This window comes from Lynx canadensis, chromosome C2 (genome assembly GCF_007474595.2).
Source record: "Lynx canadensis isolate LIC74 chromosome C2, mLynCan4.pri.v2, whole genome shotgun sequence".
NCBI classification, from domain to species: Eukaryota; Metazoa; Chordata; class Mammalia; order Carnivora; family Felidae; genus Lynx; species Lynx canadensis.
Window position 1 is genome coordinate 15,929,891 of NC_044311.2, and position 16,159 is coordinate 15,946,049.

Genomic DNA, 16,159 nt, shown 5'->3' on the forward strand with positions numbered 1-16,159 from the left:
TGAGCACTGGGTGTTGTATGGAAACCAATTTGTCAATAAACTTCATATAAAAAAAAAAAAAAAAAAAAAAAAAAAAAAAAAAAAAAGAAGAAACAAGAGCCATAAATATCAAAACTAAGAAAATTATCGTAATTTGCATACAACTTGATTATCTGGCTGAAAAAACCAAGAGAATCAACTGGAATATGTATGTGAATTAAAAATAACTATTAGGGAGAGTGCTAACAACAGAAATATTAATATCAATCGCTTTCATATACATTAATAATCAATATTTTAATAAATAATTAAGGTATACCATAATGAATAAAGTAATAACGATCAACAAAATAATTCAATTCAAATTAGCAGCAATCATGCAAAATATATTAGGATTGAGTATAATAAGAATTGTGAAGAATATGTGAAAAAAATCCAACATTTGACGAAAGAATGTAAAGACCTGAATAATGAAAATACCAACTTGCTAAAAATAAAAAGGAAAGTATTTAAAACAAATGTGGCAGACATGTTAATCGATTTTCTACATACAAAAATTTTTACGTAGCAAAATTAATATGGACTAATGAAACAAACAAGTAATTTACAAAGGGACAGCTTCAAGTGGTGAACAGAATTATGGAACTATTGTGGGGCACCTGGGTGGCTCAGTCCATTAAGCATCCGACTCTTGGTTTTGGCTCAGGTCATGGTCTCACAGTTGGTGGGTTTGCGACCCGCATCAGGCTCCATGCTGACAGCACAGAACCTGCTTGGGATTCTCTCTCTCTCCCTCTCTCTATCCCCATGTCCTGCTCACGCTCTCTGTCTCTCTCTCAAAATAAATAAATAAACTTAAAAAATTTCTTTAAAAAAAGAATTATGGAACTATGTTAAATTTTGTTTGTAGTTAAGTAAATATTAATAAAAATGGGCATTATTTAAGGCCAATAAAATTGTGATTAAAAAGAATGCTGCAGGGGCACCTATGTGGCTCAGTTGGTTAAGCATATGATTCTTGATTTTGGATCAGGTCATGATCTTATCATTTGTGGGTTCGAGGCCATATGGGGCTCTGTGCTGACAGCACAGAGCCTACTTGGGATTCTCTCTCTTCCTCTGCCTCTCTGCCCCTCCCTCCTCTCTCTCTCAAAAATAAATAAACTTAAAAAAAAAAAAAAAAAGAATGCTGCAGCCTGCTATTTGGGAGTTTGGGAATTGCACTCATATGCTGCTAGAGAAGTATCTTGACACAGCATTTGGGAAGGCATTTTGTTAATCTATATCAAAATTGAAGATATGAATCACTTTTAACTTATAAATTAAACTCTGGGAATTTATCCTAAGGAAAATAACTTAACATGTGCACAAGATATGTACATAAAGATGCTTACTGCATCATTGTTTTTAAAAGAGAAAGCATGAATATAAACACCCACCAATAGGGGAATGGTTAAATCAACTAGGGCATTTATGTACAATAAAATCCCCTGCTGCCATTAAACATGATGCATATTTATAATTATTGATGCGTGAAGATGTCTATGAATACAGTTAAATAATCCAAAATAAGCAAACAAAAAACAGAAACACAAGTTGCAAAACCTTTGTAAAGAAATGATTTTCATACAGCTAGAACTCTCCCATGCGTAAATAGGTTCTGGAAGCATATAATGAGAAAAGTCTGTCAGAGTATGGGTCTTTATCCTCTCATGTGCATTTTCCCGTGTTTTCTGAATTTTCTGCAGTGAGTCCATATGGTTTTTTTTTTTTTAGTTTACTTTTTTTTTTTTAGGTTCACAGCTAAATTGAGGGGAAGGTATAGGGATTTCCCATATACCTCTCACCCCAACACATGCATAGCCTCCCCCATTTTCCATATATACTTTTCAATATGAAAAAAATAAAGGTTCAAAGAGAAAAGTATTATATAGGGTTAAGGGAACTCTGAGAAGTAAGCTTGCCTTATATACTAAATTGCTTCCTGTATGAGCCACCTTTCCTTGATGTGTGTGTGTGTGTGTGTGTGTGTGTGTGTGTATATATATAAATATAAAATTGAATTTGAAAATGAATCAGACCAGTGAGAAGTGCTCTTTCCTCTCTAGAGCACTTATGCCCTGCCTAAGTAACTACAGACAGACCATCCCATGGAAGCCAGTGTTGAGAAAGGCCTCTTGAAATACAATGTATGTTCTCTCATTTAAAAAGCCAGCCTTTTAGGGTTGCCTGGGTGGCTCAGTCGGCTGAGTGGCTGACTTCAGCTCAGGTCATGATCTCACAGTCCGTGAGTTCGAGCCCTGTGTCAGGTTCTGTGCTGACAGCTCAGAGCCTGGAGCCTACTTTGGAGACTCAGAGCCTGGAGCCTGTGTCTCCCTCTCTCTGCTCCTCCCCTGCTGTGTTCTATCTCTCTGTGCCTCTCAAAAACAAATAAATGTTAAAAAAAATTTTTTTAAAGCCAGCCTTTTGTATAAGAACATAAATCGGTACGATCATTTTTAATATCTGGCAGTGGCCACTAAAGCTAAATAAACCTATACCCTTTGACCCAGTAGCTTCACTCCTGGGTCTATTCCCAAGAGAAACAGATGCTTAGGTTCACTGAAAGAACTATACAAGGGGCGCCTGGGTGGCGCAGTCGGTTAAGCGTCTGACTTCAGCCAGGTCACGATCTCGCGGTCCGTGAGTTCGAGCCCCGCGTCGGGCTCTGGGCTGATGGCTCAGAGCCTGGAGCCTGTTTCCGATTCTGTGTCTCCCTCTCTCTCTGCCCCTCCCCCGTTCATGCTCTGTCTCTCTCTGTCCCAAAAATAAATAAACGTTGAAAAAAAAAAAAGAACTATACAAGAATGCTCATGGAAGTTTCATTAATAAGAGTTAACTAGGAATGACCCAATGTCCATCAAAAGAAAATTATGGTATACTTCTACAGTGGGATACCACACGGCAAGGAAAAAAGATAGGCTGGTGTCAAATGAAACGATGTAGATGAATCATAAAGACCTAATTTTGAGTGAAGGAACCCAGTCATGAAAACATCACTACTATTTGATTCCATTTACCTCAGTTCAGAAAAAGAAAAAAGTCATCAACTGTAATAGAAATCAGAACAATAGGTGGCATAGGGTGGAGTTATTCCCTTAGAAGAGGACAAAGGACCTCCTGGAGGCCTAGAAATATCTCAACCTGGGTGGAGTTCAGATGGGCGTGCACATATGTAAACATTTACTGAGCTACGCATTTAAATTTGTGAATTTAATTTATGTACGAGTTATACTTCAACTAAAATTTTTTTTTAAAATTTAACTAAAAACGAAACCCAATCTTTCCAGAAAGAAGAAGAAGAAAAAAAAAAAAAAAAACAGGTCAGCACACTGAGCAGAGGCCATTTCAGGGTAAGTATTACAAAGTCAGCACATTTTCAAGAGTAGGGAAGATTACTGTATCATCTGAATACACCTAATTATTATAACTGGCCGGCAGTCATTTATAGAAATTGTTCATAAATATTTAAACATACTGCCTGGAAACATTTCTAAAGAGCTTTTAATACTTTTCAGTTAAGGTACATTGGTGTGATTTTCCAAGATCACGCTCTTGACATTGAAGTAATTGAAAAACCCAGTGCATTCTAACTAATCCCAGTAACAAAGAAATCTATTGTTTTCTTGCCCATTGTTTTATTGTATATTCATTTATTTTAGGCCCATCGTATTCATTCTGCTTAACTGAGTCTCCAAATAGGGAATTCCTACCTGACCCTTCCCAACCTGCCCACCATTCTAATGTTGCCAAAGTCCCTCCACCTGAGGGCTCTGAGTCAGGCTTCTGTTGGCAAAGCTGCTGGATGGTTTATCTATAAGAGAGGGAGGATGGAGGAGAATTTGCCAAGGGCAAACTATAAAAATGTCATGAGCAGTCCTCACAATTTTAAGATCCCTTTTTAAAATTATTTCATTCTGTCCTTTCTATACTGAAATATTTTGATTTCCAGAAAGCATTCTGAGTACCAAAAAGCAAGCATTGTACTACAAAGCTGCAAAAGTGCATAGCATAGTTACAAATTTATGCATCTTGCTTTCAGGCATACAGTTTACTTATTCTCTAACACTGGCCCAAGCTTCCTTATAAGCCCTATTCCCCAGAGAAATGGGAACAACTCAGACCTGCCAATTAATGAAGTCACAGATTTTTACGATTCAACAGTTTCCTTGCAGTATAAACATTCAGTCCTTCTAAGTTGGACACTTAATCAGGTCTCTGAACATTCTAAACGGTCTTTTTGGAAAGACTGTCTTTTCAGACAAGATGGCCATATACTTTTGTCTTTCCTCACCATTCCATTGCCTTTTTCCAAGATGGTCTTTGTGTATCTGGGGAGTGACATGGGAGAGGTGTCCCCAGTGGGACTTTACGGTTGGAGAGTGGACCAGCTCTCGCATTGTAGTTCAGGTATCTTTCTGAGGAGATGCCCTGTGTCTGGTAGCTTGTGTGATGTCCGACCTATTGCTATTTGCACCTAAAGTAGGTGCGTTGATCTCTCTCAGCTGGGTCTAGGTTCTGTTCTAATTGGTGTCACAAAGGTCTCTGAACACCTGCGCATTCTCCATCCAGCCCTTGGCCTACGTGTTCTACACTACAGGTCCCTTGACTCTCAGCTGGGTAGGCCCTAAGGCAGAGACACTTGACTTCACCTTCACTGTCTGCCTTGGGGGACCTGTGGAAATCCTGACCCTCCAATCAGGCCATAGGATGGTGGTCCTCAAGAAATTTCTGGAGGACTTGTCAGAACACAGGCTTCTGGGCCCCACCCTCAGAGTTCCTGACGCAGCAGGTCTAGGGTGAGGTCCAAGAATTTGCATCTCTAACACGTTCCCAGGTGATGCTGCTGCTGCTGTCATCCTTTGAGAAGCACTGGCCACAGGAGAGCTAAGCCAAGCTCAGGAAAGCTTCAGTTTCACTGCTTTTAACTTCATCTTGATGTGGCTTGATGACCACTCATGAGACTGTTATCTTCTGGAATCCCTAACGTGAATTTTAAAAAAACAGCCCCCTGTTTCAGATGTTTCCTTCATCTGACACCCTGGTGTCTCTTTGGGCTGCTTATATTCCCCACTCCCTATCTTACTTCCCTACAGCCTTTCATTCTTTAACAAACCTTTCAAACCAGAATAACTGGATCCGGCTTTCTGATTTCCTATTTGCCGTATTCTCTTACCGTAGGCAACAAGCCAATGGCACAGCTGCCATAGATGGCTGGGTACTTTCTTTACACTTGATGGAAAATCTGGTTTTATAAATGGTCAAGATATTTAGAAAATTCTGGTTTTCTGTCCAATTCCTCTATAGCGGCAGGCAGTGGGATGTCTCAGGTTAGCTGGAGGGAAGGCTATGACCATGGAATTCCAAAGTACAGATGTCATTAATATTTTGATAAATTATCCTTGTTACAGATAATGTTCATTGAGGACCTTGTTCTAATGCTTTCTTTGAGGGACTAGTGCCCAAGGGCTCAAATTACAGAGCATGTCATCTATTATAAAGTAGAAAGCAAATATACCCCTAGTGCTAAAACAGTATTTATATTACTCAATTAGACATTATAGAACCAAAAATCTCTATATGCTGTAATCATTTTCAAATATTCATTTTCCTGCCAATAGCCACATTTTGCCAGGTTGTGGAGACAAAGCAAGTTGGCAAGATGACGAGAAACCTGTAATTTGCAGCACAGAAAATCTTTCTGCTGCCAATTTCATGGGCAGGTGCCTGGGACTTGATAAGATGTGAGAGAAAAATTTGTTGCTATGATTCTGAACTTTATAGAAAGCTACTTCCTGCAATTTTAATGTTCATGACCTCAAATCCATGCTGCTGAATTTTTTTAGGTGGTTGAGCTATCTTGGTGGGCCTAGCACCATAATACACTCTCTAAATCTGGGGAACAAACATGATATTTAAACAGGTATAAAAAACAAACCAGACTCCAGAGTAGCAAACTGCCTAAACTCTTTTGAGTATTCCTTATTTATGGGGCTCACTAGCAACTGATTTACTTGATGTCTTGGCATTGGATTTTGTTGAATTTCTTGAATTATCTTTTTTTTTAAGGCTTATTTATTTTGAGAGAAAGTGCGGGCAGGGGAGGGGCAGGCAGAGAGGGAGACACAGAATCCGAAGCAGACACAGAAATCGAAGCAGAATCGAAGCTGTGCTGACAGCTCAGAGCCTGACGCAGGGCTTAAGCTCATAGACCGTGAGATCATGACCTGAGCTGAAGTCGGATACTTAACCAATTCAGCCACCCAGGTGCCCCTCTTGAACTATCTTTAAAAACGATCAGTGTTTACACCATACCAAAGGTATGATGGTTGGGGTATTTGCCGAGTATATCAGCCAGAAATGGAGTACAATCATTGACCCCTTACTGATAGAAGAAAATTCTTTCTAAGCCCTTGTTTACTTTTGGGTTTGGTCACATAACATTTAATTTCTATTAGTATGGACACAAAGGAAATTTTTACAGTAAGAAAGAGGCAAAGGCAGCATTGTTGTGCATTGTTTATTGGTCCCCCATTAAGGGTCTGACCGTGAACACCATCTCCGTTCAGTGAAATGTACCTCCTTCATAGACCTCATAAAGAATGGGCATCTGATTTTCCTAAAGTAGATCCTGGTACTCCCATTTTATCTAGTCCGTTTTTTTTTAAATTTTTTTTTAACGTTTATTTATTTCTGAGACAGAGAGAGAGACAGAACATGAGCAGGGGAGGGGCAGAGAGAGAGGGAGACACAGAATCTGAAACAGGCTCCAGGCTCTGAGCTGTCTGCACAGAGCCTGACACGGGGCTTGAACTCTCGGACCGCGAGATCGTGACCTGAGCCGAAGTCGGACGCTTAACCGACTGAGCCACCCAGGTGCCCCGTCTAGTCCATTTTTATTGCAAGTTTTTATAGTTCCTTTCTCATTAGGGAGGGTCTTTACTGTGAGGACAGTTATTGAGAAGTGAAGAAAGCTATTTTCAGGGGAATCTACTTTGAGTAATATATGTTTTTTAATCAGCCTAATATGATGGAAATATACAGGACCAAAAAATGAGGAAAACTGAGTTCAACTTCCATTTCAGGCACTAATATTGTGCATCTTAGAACAGGTGACCTTTCCTGTCTGAATTGCTTTTTAAAATAGAAAGCTCTACCAGAAGATGTCTATTCTTCCTTCTCCTACTGTTTTAACAATATGAAGATTTGTGTTAGGATGCTGTAGGAATTCTTGGCATGCTCACACTCCCTCTAAGCTGCCCACTACCATCCCAATTTGCTTCAGCCCAGCAAAGAACCTAGCAAGATGCTCACAGCTTGTGCTCATGTTCTGTGTGTGTGTGTGTGTGTGTGTGTGTGTGTGTGTGTGTGTGTAAGGGGTGGATTTACTGAAGCTACTTTTTTTTTTAATGTTTATTTATTCTTGAGGGAGAGACAGAGGACAAGCAGAGGAGGTGCAGAGAGAGAGAGGAGACACAGAATCTGAAGCAGGTTCCAGGCTCTGAGCTGTCAGCACAGAGCCCAATGTGGGCTTGAACCCACGAACCACGAGATCATGACCTGAGTCGAAGTCGGATGCCCAACCAAGTGAGCCACCCAAGCGTCCCTACTTGAAGCTACTTCTAAGACTTATGCAGGGTCTGCCTCCTAGGGTGCTCTCTAGAAGCACACCTTTTGGGGTATGCCATGAAAGAGACTAGCTAAGGAAATGGAAGTATTTGGCCCAGGGGGTCTTATGGTAGAATGACTAGACTCCTTCTCTTGTAGCCAGGATTTTTATTGTCAAACAAATGTGTTATCTAGAGATCAGGGCAACTTACATTACTATTTAAAAGCTCTTGTCGGTCTGTTTCCTGCATTTTTGTCTTGGTAGGGGATGGTTTCAGCCCCTTCAGAAAGCTCCTTTCCCCTACCACTAACTTCATGATCTACTGCAGTTTTTAGAATTTATGTTGGATCATGAACAGTGCATCTCCAAGATGCACATCAAAGCCTGCAGGAAGTCTGAAAGCCAATCAAGACAATGGCCTGGAGACGTTTTCCAAGGTTGTGATTGTGCTTGGGGTCCTTAGCACTCCAAATCCTGAGAAACACAGAGATTTCATTCTACAAATTTGCAGGAGTCCATTAGTGGTCACCCAGCCATGATATATTCACTTGTCATCTATCACTGAGTCAAGTCCCTAAAATAGGACCCTTATGAAGCTTTAGTTATGTTTATAATTACCCTATCCTCATTGAATCTAATTTGAATACCTCCACATAAAATGCCAGGAAAGGAGTTATATGTACAAAGCAGCTTTTAATTAAGAGGGGAAGCACCTATGTGTACTTTCCTGCTTGGTGCTCTTTTAGTTTCCTTAATGTAGAACATGGCATATCAGCATTTAAATGGCTTCTGATTAATAAGCACTTGTTTCAAGGCTACAGAGACTGAAATAAGATAAACACATATTAACAGAGTGGGAACAATAATAAAAGGAAATAAGTGTCACTGGTTTAAAATGCATATTGTAAGTGATTCTAAAAGCATGAAAATGCAGTTATTAAACCAGCATGGAGGACCATGGGCCTATTTTATTGAAGTAATTAAATACTCTCTTCAAGTTTATGGCTCCTTGGATCATTTTAGGCAAATGAAAATTGGAGGCGAAATGTTAACCGGTGCCTAATGGATGACAGCCAACTTGACTTCCTGATGTCAATGGACACAGTAGCTGAGTTTCTTGAGGCCCATTTGCTACAGAAAAGCATGGCCTGTTGAATTTGGGGTTGAAGTTGGAAGAGAGTTCAAAGAAATGGCATTGTAGCCAGTGGTTTCTTTCAGTTGCCACATAATTACAGGATTGACAATAACAACAGAACTAATAATATTGGAGCCTTAGGAGCACTTAGTACATGATAGGCACTATTCCAGGCAGTTAATAGGTGTTAACTCATTTGAACTTGACCATAACAACATGTATAAGAAGCATTCTGTCATCATACTGACCATTACATCACCCCCTTAGGACCCTCCAAATCAGAGGCGCTTTCTCATCCCTTGACACTCCGTGAACATGGATTTTCTCTCTTCTTACAGTGCCTCATGGTAGGCATCTTCATTTCCGTTTACTCCTCTGTGGCCCTTTCACTACTAGAATACAAGCTGACTGAGATCAGAGACTCTATCTTACTAACCACTGTATCTCATACTGTCTACGTCACTGATTTCTCCTTCACATATTTGTAGAACTGAGAATTTGCATAAATTAAGAAACACCGCCCTGCAGCCAGGTCCTCAGACACACATGGCTTTGCTGCACACTGGCCCTGGCCCACTGCCTGATTAGCAGGGCACATCTTACGTCCCAGACAGTAGGCTCACGGAACAGCAGCTGTTCAACTGTGGCGATGGCCTCACCCACAAGGACTTTCTCCTTCTTGCTGGGTACACTGACGTCACTGCAGACCAGGTAGGCAGGACTTCTGCTCTGATCAAAAACCTCATTCTGGGAGCACCTGGATGGCTGGCTCTGTCAGTAGAGTGTACAACTCTTGATCTTGGGGTTGTGAGTTTGAGCCCCACATTGGGTGTAAAGTTCACTTAAAAATAAAATTAAATTTAAAAAAATCTTTAACATAAAAAAAAAACCACTCTGAAGACCCTACTGGTTTCCTTACCCATGAACACACTCACAGAGGCTAGCACGGCCATAACAATAGGCCTTACAGGTGGTATTGGCTTCATCCACCACAATTGTACACCTGATTTCCAAGTCAACAAACTTCAGAAAGTGAAGAAAGATGAGCAGGGTTTCATCATGGACCCTGTGACCTCAGCCCTGAGGATAGAATGTGGGATGTGTTTGAAGCCAAAGCCCAGCATGGCTTCTCTGGTATCCCAACCACCAACACATGGGCTGGATGGGGAGTTGCTTGGTGGGCAGTGATCTTCTCAAGGAGGAAGAACATGACTGGCTTTGAGAAGAGATCATGATGAAGAAGGAATACTTGGTGGTAGCTCCTGCAGGCATCACACTGAAGGAAGCAAATAAAATTCTGCGGCACAGCAAGAAGAGAAAGTTACCTATTGTAAATGAAGATGGTGAACTAGTAGCTATCATTGCCCAGACAGACCTGAAGAAGAACTGGGATCACCTACTGGCCTCCAAAGATGCCAAAAAGTAGCTGCTATGTGGAGCACCCACTGGCATTCACGAAGATGACAAGTATAAGCTGAGCTTGCTAAACCAGGATGCTGTGTACTTAGTGGATTTGGACTCTTCTCAGGAAAACTCCATCTTCCAGATCAACATGATCAAGTACATGAAAGGAAATACGCCAGTCTCCAAGTTATTGGAGGCAATGTGGTCATGGCTATGCAGGCCAAGAACTTCATTGATGCTGGCATAGATGCCCTGTGGATGGGCATGGGCAGTGGCTCCATATGCATCACACAGGAAGTTCTGGGCTGTGGGTGGTCCCAAGCAAAGACGATGTACAAGGTGTCAGAATATGCATGGTGTGTTGGTGTTCCTGTCATTGCTGATAGAAGAATCTAAAGTGTGGGCCATATTGCCAAAGCCTTGGCCCTTGGGGCTTCCACAGTCATGATGGGCTCTCTCCTGGCTGCCACCACCGAGGCCCCTGCTGAGTACTTCTTCTCCGATGGATTCCAGCTAAAGAAATATTGTGGTATGGGTTCTCTTGATGCCATGGATGAGCATCCCAGCAGCCATAAGTGATATTTCAATGAAGCTGACAAAATCAAGGTGCCCAAGGGGTGTCTGAGGCTGTTCAGGACAAAGGGTCCACCACAAAATTTCTCCCCTACCTTATCATTGGCATCCAGCACTCCTGACAGGACACTGGTGCCAACAGTTAGACCCGAGTCTGAGCCATGATGTATCCTGGGCAACTCAAGTTTGAGAACAGAATGTCCTCAGCTTAGGGAGAAGGTGGTGTCCATAGCCTCCACTTGTATAAGAGACTCTTCTGAAAAAGGACATAGCATATCCTCTTGGTTTTTCAATACAAGTTTGAAAAAAAAAAAAAAAGAAATACTATGTAGCTTTCTTTTTCTCTCAAAAAATATTTCAGGATATGTTTAAATATTCATAGCTTTGATTTAAAAGTTAGAAAATATGGTTACAAGGAAATATACAAATTTTCAAAACTGTTGTTATGTATATAAGGGCATATAGATTAGAATATATACAAAATTGAAAGTTATCACCTCTGGACAGGAAGACGATGGATAATCTTTATTGCCTTTCTATTTTCTAAAACAAAGTTGTTATAAGACCATAGTAAATGTTGGTTTAAAATATTAACTTATTTTAATATAATTATGGTTTTGTCAAATAACTTTTGCTGAATTTTAATGGCATGGAGAATAAACAGAAAAAAAAAAAAAAAAACACCTGACATCCAGTAAGTGTTTCATAGAAATTTCTAAGGGAGGATTTTATCTGTCTGTTGAAAAAAATCCTAGTTTTACTGATTAAAAACTGAGTAAGGTATTATCAGGCCTTTTCTTATTTCTGTCTTCCACGCAGGCTTAATTTATTATTTGTTTCCAAGAGTAAGATGTGGAAACCCTAGAACTCTCCGGCAGTCTGCATATCTTGCTTCAATATATCAGGTGAGGGGCAAACAAGAAAAGAAGCTTTTTTGGACAGCTATTCTTTCCTGAGACCTTCTGAAATTTTGGCAGGATTGGGATTACTCTAAATAACCTTTCTTTGAACAACTTGGAGTAGTCAGGATCCTTTAAAACCATACTTGTCAAGCTTCTTATTGATCAAAGCCTTTCTTCCCCTTCAAAGCTACGTGGCTGCTATGAAGAAAATACTTCCAACAGACTTCAGGTAAGTCTACATGGAACTATTTAAAGGTCAGCTAATACCAACCCAGCAAATTCTGCATCAGGTTTTAAATCTATGACAATTAGAAGAGGTTTTTATCTTGTTGCTATGGTTAAGTAAAACTTTTGTCCTGTCTGCTTTTTGGCTACAGTAGTAATTCTGTGCCTAGTTACTTCATATAAGGGTTCAACTGGTCACATAACAATGGATAAGATGACGAGTAAGGGAGAAATCTAATCTGAAAGGGGGAACAATATGCCATAAAACACTTTTCTATTTGATGAAACTAGCCTGATACACATTAAATCACCTTCCAGAAGTACTTGGAAAATCTGACTTTCTCAGATTGGCTCCTTTGTTATTCCCAATTTGCTGAGTAAGTTTTATTTAATGTTAATATTACTCAAAAAAATTCCTGCAATTTGACTTATATATTCTGCTTGATTATAAATGATCAAACTCTCTTTCCATGGTGTTGAGGATCAGAAAACACCTCAGTATTTCTTCTCTTCAACATAAATATACTTAAATGGTAGTACCCAGTACTTCTCTAAATAGTTTGCCAATGTTAAAAGAATGAAAGAAAATACACACAGTATTCCTAAAATTCATTTTTACTTCTGTTTTACAAACAATGGATGCTCATTATAGAAAAAATCGAACACACAGAAGAAAAACTGAATATAGATATAACTCATATTTCTGCTATTTTGAAATAGCCACTGTTAACATTTGGAATATACCCTTTTAGATTTTTCCCCATTTTGTAGATAGATACAAAGAGAGACATATTTGTGGAAAAACATGATCATATTTTATATTTATATCTGTTTTCTATTTCTTGAAATAGCAAAAACATCTGCGTATGCTATAAATGTAATCCCACATTTAAATCTTTAAAGTCTTTTAAATAATAATATTCTTTATTTTAAAAATCTCTAAAATAATAATATTCTATTATTTGATAGTATCACAACTAAACAATCCTCATGTTTGGAGATTGAAGAGATTTGTAACTATTTGTTATTATAAATATTATTGTAAAGAATATCTTTTTCACTAAATTCCTAATCAGTTCCTTAGGTTACATTTTTGTGAATGTAATTTCTTCCTCAAAAGGTACATACATTTTAAAGCTTTTATGATTTATTGACAGATTACCCATTGATGCCACTTATGAGAGCACCATTTCTCCAAATCTTTTGCAATACTTAGTATTACTACCTTTAACTTTTAAATATCATGGCATTGAAGTAACTATTTTGAATTTCTTTAATTTTTAGTAAAATTAATTTTTTCATATATTTATTATTTAACTGTATTTATTCTTTTGTGAACTGTCTTATTGCACACTTAAGTGTGGTAAAATTTTTCATATTTACTCTTGAGGTAATTATATATTTAGGATATTAATCCCTTTCTTTGCCATTTCTGAAAATAAGACTTTCTCCAGTTTTCATTTGTGTTGAATTTTATTCATGTTTTTATTTATTTTTTTTATTTTTTTTTATTTTTTTTAACGTTTTATTTATTTTTGAGACAGGGAGAGACAGAGCACGAACAGGGGAGGGTCAGAGAGAGGGAGACACAGAATCCGGAACAGGCTCCAGGCTCTGAGCTGTCAGCACAGAGCCCGACGCGGGGCTCGAACTCATGGACCGCGAGATCATGACCTGAGCCGAAGTCGGCCGCTTAACCGACTGAGCCACCCAGGCGCCCCTATTCATGTTTTTAAATACGTCTTTTTTTTAATTCTTAAAACACCCAGACTAACTCAAAAGAGGCATCAACATAAAATTATTCATAGAAGTGTTAGGCTGGATCATACCAAAGTCTAACTTGACCCTTTTCCCCCAAGCTGGACAAAATCTAACTCCACTCTGAAGGAGTTATATTTGGTCCTTTCCTTAGCAACTTCAAAAAAACAAACAAACAAAACAAACAAACAAAAACTTTAGTAAACAATTTTGACCCTGTATCTCAGGGTCTGTTATCAATAAGATAAGATAGTTACCCCAAAATGTTTTTGTCTCATATTTCTTCAAAGAATACTCACAGTTTTAAGGGAAACAATCAGCAAAACTAAAAGGCAACTGACAGAATGGGAGAAGATATATGCAAGTGACATATCAGATAAAGGTTTAGTATCCAAAATCTATAAAGAACTTATCAAACTTATCAAACCCAAAAAACAAATAATCCAGTGAAGAAATGGGCAAAAGACATGAGTAGACACTTCTCCAAGGAAGACATCCAGACGGCCAACTGACACATGAAAAAATGTTCAACATCACTCTCATCATCAGGGAAATACAAATCAAAACCACAATGAGATACCACCCTACACCTGTCAGAATGGCTAACATTAACAACTCAGGCAACAACAGATGTTGGCGAGGATGTGGAGAAAGAGGATCTCTTTTGCACTGCTGATTGCAATGCAAACTGGTGCAGCCACTCTGGAAAACAGTATGGAGGTTCCTTAAAAAATTAAAAATAGAACTATCCTATGACCCAGCAACTGCACTACTAGGTATTTATCCAGGGATACAAGTGTGCTGTTTTGAAGGGACACATGCACCCCAATGTTTCTAGCAGCACTATCAACAATAGCTAAAGTATGGAAAGACCCCAAATGTCCATCGATGGATGAATGGGTAAAGAAGATGTGGTATATATATACAATGGAATATTATTCATCAATCAAAAAGAATGAAATCTTGCCATTAGCAACTACGTGGATGGAACTAGAGGGTATTAATGCTAAGTAAAATCGGTCAGTCAGAGAAAGGCAAATATCATATAACTTCACTCATATGAGGACTTTAAGATGCAAAACAGATGAACATATGGGAAGTGAAGCAAAAATCATTTAAAACAGGGAGGGGAACAAAACATAAGAGACTCTTCAATATGGAGAACAAACAGAGGGTTACTGGAGGGGGTGTGGGAGGGGGGAATGGGCTAAATGGGTAAAGGGCATTAAGGAATCTACTCCTGAAATCATTGTTGCACCATATGCTAACTGACTTGGACGTAAATTAAAAAAATAAATTAAATTTTAAAAAAGGACAAAGCACAGACTGCAATACATATTTTGAAATTCATATCTGATAAAAGGCTTATATTCAGAATATGTAAAGAACCTCAACAATCAATAATAAAACAAGTCAATGCAGAATGGGCAAAAAAGAAAGAAAAAGAAAAAGAAAAAGAATACTCACAGTTTTGATGACTCTAGTCAACTGTGGGTAGTTATATTAACAATTGCAAATCCAGCTCCCAGTGTAAAACCTAGATGGATTCCAACAAGACACTGATTTGTAGGTACCTAATGACAATGGCTGAGAATCACGTCTACTTTCTGTTAGATACGGAAGTTCTGGAATATAGGCATGAACAAAGTTGAATTGACACACGACAACTTGTAACAGATTTGGATTCTTGATGAACTTAGTGATTAACGTCGTTTGGCCAGAATAGTAGCACACTCACTGCATGGTCCTGCCACTTATGGATGCTATCCTATTTCTGTAACAAGGAACAGTTTTCTCTCCTAGGATAGCACATTGTACACACAACACCTGGGATCTCTAGTGCTTTTCAAAATGGTGTTCATGGGGTGCCTGGCTGTCACAGTCAGTTAAACGTCCAACCTTGATTTCGGCTCAGGTCATGATCTCACAGCTCATGAGATCCAGCCCCATTGTCAGTATGGAGCCTACTTGAGATTCTCTTTCTCCTCTCTCTCTGCCCCTCACCCCACTCATGCTACTCTCTCTCTCTCTCTCTCTCTCTCTCTCTCTCTCTCTCTCAAAATAAATAAATAAACATTTTTTTAAATGGTGTTCACAAAAATGTATCTTTTGCACCTCGTCTGTGATGCCCATTAGCAAAAAGAAAAATAAGGCCAATGGTTCACATGTTTGGAGAATTCAATTTTACTTGCCCATGTGTTATTTTTTGTGGGGGCAAAAAGGGCATAGAACCTTTGGAGATTCCATTGAAAGCTATGGAGTCTCACTATTAAAATGTACACATACACATAAAGAAAATATTTTGGACATAATATGAGGAAGCACAGACTTCCATCTGATGCCCACCTGTGGGTCTGTAAAGGGGTCAGAACTTTCTACTCCACAATGATATGATTGCTAATTCCTACTTGAGGATCTGAGAAACTGAGGTAAGAAAGGACCACATTCTCTAGGAGACCCCCTGTCCGATTCTGAATGTTAGGCTGTTATACAAACTGCATCACTCATGACTTTGCCAACAGAATGCCCTCCTGT

The 16,159-nt window shown here is 39.0% G+C and overlaps 1 pseudogene; it reads left to right on the forward strand.

Moving 5' to 3' along the window:
- The window catches only part of LOC115522798, a 124,056-nt pseudogene extending 113,057 nt beyond the window's left edge, over window positions 1–10,999 (forward strand).
- Window positions 11,000–16,159: the final 5,160 nt, after the last annotated feature.